The following is a 7,057-nucleotide window of genomic DNA, read 5'->3' as shown; positions in this document are numbered from 1 at the left end:
GACGATGAGGTGACTGACCCCACCTGGTTTGCTACGCCTACTGAGGACAGGTCTTCAGAGGGGGAGGCAAGTGCAGCAGCAGGGCAGGTTGGAAAAGGCAGTGCGGTGGCCAGGGGTAGAGGCAGGGCCAGACTGAATAATCCACCAACTGTTTCCCAAAGCGCCCCCTCGCGCCATGCCACCCTGCAGAGGCCGAGGTGCTCAAAGGTCTGGCAGTTTTTCACTGAGAGTGCAGACGACCGACGAACAGTGGTGTGCAACCTTTGTCGCGCCAAGATCAGCCGGGGAGCCACCACCACCAGCCTCACCACCAGCATGCGCAGACATATGATGGCCAAGCACCCCACAAGGTGGGACGAAGGCCGTTCACTGCCTCCGGTTTGCACCGCTGCCTCTCCTCCTGTGCCCCAACCTGCCACTGAGATCCAACCCCCCTCTCAGGACACAGGCACTACCGTCTCCTGGCCTGCACCCACACCCTCACCTCCGCTGTCCTCGGCCCCATCCACCAATGTCTCTCAGCGCACCGTCCAGCCGTCGCTAGCGCAAGTGTTGGAGCGCTAGCGCAAGTACGCCGCCACGCACCCGCACGCTCAAGCGTTAAACGTGCACATAGCCAAATTGATCAGCCTGGAGATGCTGCCGTATAGGGTTGTGGAAACGGAGGCTTTCAAAGGTATGATGGCGGCCGCGGCCCCGCGCTACTCAGTTCCCAGTCGCCACTACTTTTCCCGATGTGCCGTCCCAGCCCTGCACAACCACGTCTCCCGCAACATTGTACGCGCCCTCACCAACGCGGTTACTGCCAAGGTCCACTTAACAACGGACACGTGGACAAGCACAGGCGGGCAGGGCCACTATATCTCCCTGACGGCACATTGGGTGAATTTAGTGGAGGCTGGGACAGAGTCAGAGCCTGGGACCGCTCACGTCCTACCCACCCCCAGAATTGTGGGCCCCAGCTCGGTGGTGGTATCTGCGGCGGTGTATGCTTCCTCCAGTAAACCACCCTCCTCCTCCTCCTCCTACGCAACCTCTGTCTCGCAATCAAGATGTGTCAGCAGCAGCACGTCGCCAGCAGTCGGTGTCGCGCGGCACGGCAGCACAGCGGTGGGCAAGCGTCAGCAGGCCGTGCTGAAACTACTCAGCTTAGGAGAGAAGAGGCACACAGCCCACAAACTGCTGCAGGGTCTGACAGAGCAGACCGACCGCTGGCTTGCGCCGCTGAGCCTCCAACCGGGCATGGTCGTGTGTGACAACGGCCGTAACCTGGTGGCGGCTCTGCAGCTCGGCAGCCTCACGCACATGCCATGCCTGGCCCACGTCTTTAATTTGGTGGTTCAGCACTTTCTGAAAAGCTACCCACGCTTGTCAGACCTGCTCGGAAAGGTGCGCCGACTCTGTGCACATTTCCGCAAGTCCCACATGGACGCTGCCACCCTGCGCACCCTGCAACATCGGTTTCATCTGCCAGTGCACCAACTGCCGTGCGACGTGCCCACACGGTGGAACTCTACGCTCCACATGTTGGCCAGGCTCTATGAGCAGCGTAGAGCTATAGTGGAATACCAACTCCAACATGGGCGGCGCAGTGGGAGTCAGCCTCCTCAATTCTTTACAGAAGAGTGGGCCTGGTTGGCAGACATCTGCCAGGTCCTTGGAAACTTTGAGGAGTCTACCCAGATGGTGAGCGGCGATGCTGCAATCATTAGCGTCACCATTCCTCTGCTATGCCTCTTGAAAAGTTCCCTGCAAAGCATAAAGGCAGACGCTTTGCGCTCGGAAACAGAGGCGGGGGAAGACAGTATGTCGCTGGATAGTCAGAGCACCCTCCTGTCTATATCTCAGCACGTTGAGGAGGAGGAGGAGGAGGGGGAAGAGACAGCTTGGCCCACTGCTGAGGGTACCCATGCTGCTTGCCTGTCATCCTTTCAGCATGTATGGCCTGAGGAGGAGGAGGAGGAGGAGGATCCTGAAAGTGATCTTCCTAGTGAGGACAGCCATGTGTTGCGTACACGTACCCTGGCACACATGGCTGACTTCATGTTAGGATGCCTTTCTCGTGACCCTCGCGTTACACGCTTTCTGGCCACTACGGATTACTGGGTGTACACACTGCTTGACCCACGGTATAAGGAGAACCTTTCCACTCTCATACCCGAAGAGGAAAGGGGTTTGAGAGTGATGCTATACTACAGGACCCTGGCGGACAAACTGATGGTAAAATTCCCATCCGACAGCGCTAGTGGCCGAAGGCGCAGTTCCGAGGGCCAGGTAGCAGGGGAGGCGCGGAGATCAGGCAGCATGTACAGCACAGCAGGGGAACACTCTCTAAGGCCTTTGACAGCTTTCTGGCTCCCCAGCAAGACTGTGTCACCGCTCCCCAGTCAAGGCTGAGTCGGCGGGAGCACTGTAAAAGGATGGTGAGGGAGTACGTAGCCGATCGCACGACCGTCCTCCGTGACGCCCCTGCTCCCTACAACTACTGGGTGTCGAAGCTGGACACGTGACCTGAACTTGCGCTGTATGCCCTGGGGGTGCTTGCTTGTCCTGCGGCTAGCGTCTTGTCAGAGAGGGTGTTTAGTGCGGCTGGGGGAATCATCACAGATAAGCGTACCCGCCTGTCAACCGACAGTGCCGACAGGCTTACACTCATCAAGATGAACAAAGCCTGGATTTCCCCAGACTTCTCTTCTCCACCAGCGGACAGCAGCGATACCTAAACAATACGTAGTCTGCACCCGCGGATGGAAGCATTGTTCTCTATCACCATCAAAAACGTGGACCTTTTAGCTTCATCAATCTGTGTATAATATTCATCCTCCTCCTCCTGCTTCTCCTCCTGAAAGCTGACGTAATCACGCCGAACGGGCAATTTTTCTTAGGCCCACAAGGCTCAGTCATATAATTTTTGTAAACAATTTTTATACGTTTCAATGCTCATTAAAGCGTTGAAACTTGCACCTGAACCAATTTTTATTTTAACTGGGCTGCCTCCTGGCCTAGTTACAAATTAAGCCACATTAAAGGGGTGGTCTCGCGAAACCAAGTGGGGTTATACACTTCCGTATGGCCATATTAATGCACTTTGTAATGTACATTGTGCATTAAATATGAGCCATACAGAAGTTATTCACTTACCTGCTCCGTTGCTAGCGTCCTCGTCTCCATGGTTCCGTCTAAATTCGCTGGCAGCTTGCTTTTTTAGACGCGCTTGCGCAGTCCGGTCTTCTCCATTCAGCACGAGCCGCTTCAGTGTGCTCCCCGCTACAGCTCTTCTGCGCATGCGCAGACGAGCTGTCACTGCTCGGGAGCGCGCTGCAGCGGCCATTCTGTACCTTCCTCTGTTAGAGGAAGGTGCAGAAACTGGAGCTGCCCAGCGGAGAAGCCCAGCCCAGCCCAGCAGCCCCGAGAAGCCTCCCAGGTAAGTGATTTGTGGGGGGGGGGCTGCCGCTGCGCCGGGCTGCGCCGGGGGGGGCTGTCGCTGCGCCGGGGGGGGGGGCTGCCGCTGCGCCGGGCTGCCGCTGCGATGGGGGGGCTGTCGCTAGGCCGGGGGGGGCTGCCGCTGCGATGGGGGGGCTGTCGCTAGGCCGGGGGGGCTGTCGCTAGGCCGGGGGGGGGCTGTCGCTGCGATGGGGGGGCTGTCGCTAGGCTGGGGGGGGGCTGCCGCTAGGCCGGGGGAACTAGCGCTGGGCTCCAGAACCTAGCGCTGGGCTCCGGGGCCTTCACCTGGGCTGAGGGTCTAGCGCTGGGGAGCCGGGGGCTAGCGCCTTACCTGCTGCCTGGCGGTGGGCGTCTGGTCGGCGGCTGCGGGGCGTCTGGTCGGCGGCTGCGATGCGTCCGGTTGCCATGGAGACACAGCTGGCGGCGTCTCGGGAGCGCGCACGTCGGGCTGCAGCGAGCGACGGGGAAAGAGCCGGCGGCCATTTTGAGGAAACTTTTATAAGTTGCTGAAACGCTGGAACGGTAAGTACGAACCAGCTAGAAATGTCATTTACAGGGGGGCTTAGTAATGTGTACTTAATGGGGGGGACTGGGCAAAAAAAAAATTTAACTGCTTCCTCGAGACATCTCCTTTAACCAAAGCGATTAATGGGTTTCACCTGCCCTCTTGGTTGGGCATGGGCAATTTTTCTGAGGTACATTAGTACTGTTGGTACACCAATTTTTTGGGGCCCTCGCCTATAGTGTAATCCAATTAATTTTTTGCCCACCTGCATTAAACCTGACGTTAGCTTTGCTGTCCAGGGCACTGCAATGGGATATATTTATGTACCGCCGGTGGGTTCCAGGGAGCCACCCATGCTGTGGGTCCACAGGGAGTTGTAACTGCATGTGTCCACTTCTAAAGAACCCCAGTCTGACTGGGGCATGCAGTGTGGGCCGAAGCCCACCTGCATTAAACATGACATTACCTCAGCTGTGATGGGCAATGCAATGGGATATATTTACGTACCGCCGGTGGCTTCCTGGCACCCACCCATGCTGTCGGTTCACACGGAGTTGTAACTGCACGTGTCCACTTCTAAAGAACCCCAGTCTGACTGGGGCATGCAGTGTGGGCCGAAGCCCACCTGCATTAAACATGACATTACCTCAGCTGTGCTGGGCACTGCAATGGGATATATTTATGTACCATCGGTGGGTTCCAGGGAGGCACCCATGCTGTCGGTCCACACGGAGTCGTAACTGCATGTGTCCACTTCTAAAGAACCCCAGTCTGACTGGGGCATGCAGTGTGGGCCGAAGCCCACCTGCATTAAACATAACATTACCTCAGCTGTGATGGGCAATGCAATGGGATATATTTATGTACCGCCGGTGGCTTCCTGGCACCCACCCATGCTGTCGGTCCACAGGGACTTCACAATAGGGAGTTGTACCTGCCTGTGTCTATGAATTAAAAACCCCGGTCAGGTTGGGGCATGCAGTGTGGGCCGAAGCCCACCTGCATTTAATCTGACGTTAGCTCTGCTGTCCAGGGCACTGCAATGGGATACATTTATGTACAGCCGGTGGGTTCCAGGGAGCCACCCATGCTGTGGGTGCACACAGAATTCCCATTGCGGAGTTGTACCTGCCTGTGACTATTTATAAAAAACCGCGGTCTGACTGGGGCATGCAGACACCTTGACAGAATGAATAGTGTGTGGCACATAGGTTCGCCATTGCTATGCCCACGTGTGCAGCTCCTGATGGCGGTGGCACAGGATTATATTTCTCATTGCTTCTGTACAGCATTGTGGGCTATCGCCCCGCCCCTTTTAAAGAGGGTCGCTGCCTAGCCGTGCCAACTCTCTGCAGTGTGTGCCTGCGGTTCCTCCTCATGGCAGACGCACTTATAAATAGACATGAGGGTGGTGTGGCATGAGGGCAGCTGAAGGCTGCGCAGGGACACTTTGGTGTGCGCTGTGGACACTGGGTCGTGCGGGGGGTTGGGCAGCATGTAACCCAGGAGAAGTGGCAGCGCAGTGTCATGCAGACAGTGATTGTGCTTTGTTGGAGGTAGTGTGGTGCTTAGCTAAGGTATGCATTGCTAATGAGGGCTTTTCAGAAGTAAAAATTGTTGGGGGGGGAGCACTCTTGCCATTATTGTGGCTTAATAGTGGGACCTGGGAACTTGAGATGTAGCCCCTCGCCTGCCCTATCCGTTGCTGTGTCGTTCCCATCACTTTCTTGAATTGCCCAGATTTTCACAAATGGAAACCTTAGCGAGCATCGGCGATATACAAAAATGCTCGGGTCGCCCATTGACTTCAATGGGGTTCGTTACTCGAAACGAACCCTCGAGCATCGCGAAAATTTCGTCCCGAGTAACGAGCACCCGAGCATTTTGGTGCTCGCTCATCTCTAGTCAGCACCCCACATCCTGGTAGGCTTGTAGCAGTTGCTTTGTCAATAAATCCTCATAATCCAGATTACTGGAGAGACGCAGGTCATAGCAATACTCCGTTCCTCATAAGAGGTCGGATAAGGCAAAAGAAAAGTATGAAGAAAAAAACTGTAGTCCTGCGCTACTTATCCCATAAAAGGCCTAATTAAAGGTATCACATCAGTCAACCTCAAATAAAAATCAAGAGGTTTATTAATACAATAAGAGAGGTACCAACCTTATATGAAAACAATCTACTTGCAGAGATGCCGAAACGCGTTGCAAAGATACTCTGTCCTGTGAATGGGATAGAACAATGAGTGTTTCTTAATATCTCGCAGCCGGGGTAGATCAAGAATAACTGTGAGGCCTTACTGAGATGTTATTGTAGTTAGGAGGCCTACCGATTTAGGATGCGGAAAGTCCGTGAGGCAGAACAGTCCAAGTACACAGCAGCTGAGGAATGAGTAAAGATGAAGTCCGTAAGGCTGACTGGCACAATCTTTTCTTCCTTTTTAGGTCCATAGGGCTTAACAACATGGTATCACCAGACTTTATCTGGAGAAATTCTCTACTCAACCTGCCCAGTTCTGTCTCTCAGACTGCCCTCTACCCGGATAACGACAAGAGATAGCGTGGGTGGAGTCTGCTGCTACACCGGACTCTTCTCTCCAGGGGCACCGTGACAACACAAAATGTACAATAAGGCCTATGCTATTAAACTAGTTGAACATAAAAGATTACGTGCATAGCAACCCCTTAACCCCTTAATGACGCGGCCCTTTCTCTTTTTCCATTTTCGTTTTTTCCTCCCCCCTTTAAAAAAATCGTAACTCCTTTATTTATCCATCGCCACCGCTGTATGAGGGCTTGTTTTTTGCGGGACGAGTTGTATTTTTCAATGGTGCTATTTAAAGTATCATATAATGTACTGAAAAACTTTTAAAAAATTCTAAGTGGAGTAAAATGAAAAAAAAAACGACATTTCACCATCTTTTAGTGCGTCTTGTTTCTACGGCGCACAAACAGCAAAAAAAAATGCTATGATAACTTTATTCTATGGGTCGGTACAATTACTACGATACCAAACTTGTATAGGTTTTTTTTTACTATACTCCTCTTTTTTTTTTCCAAAGACATTTAATTTTTTTCAATTATTTTCTGCCGTCATTTTGCGCGCGCAAT

This window comes from Eleutherodactylus coqui, chromosome 4 (assembly GCF_035609145.1).
Source record: "Eleutherodactylus coqui strain aEleCoq1 chromosome 4, aEleCoq1.hap1, whole genome shotgun sequence".
Taxonomy (NCBI): Eukaryota; Metazoa; Chordata; class Amphibia; order Anura; family Eleutherodactylidae; genus Eleutherodactylus; species Eleutherodactylus coqui.
This window is presented reverse-complemented; position numbering follows the sequence as displayed.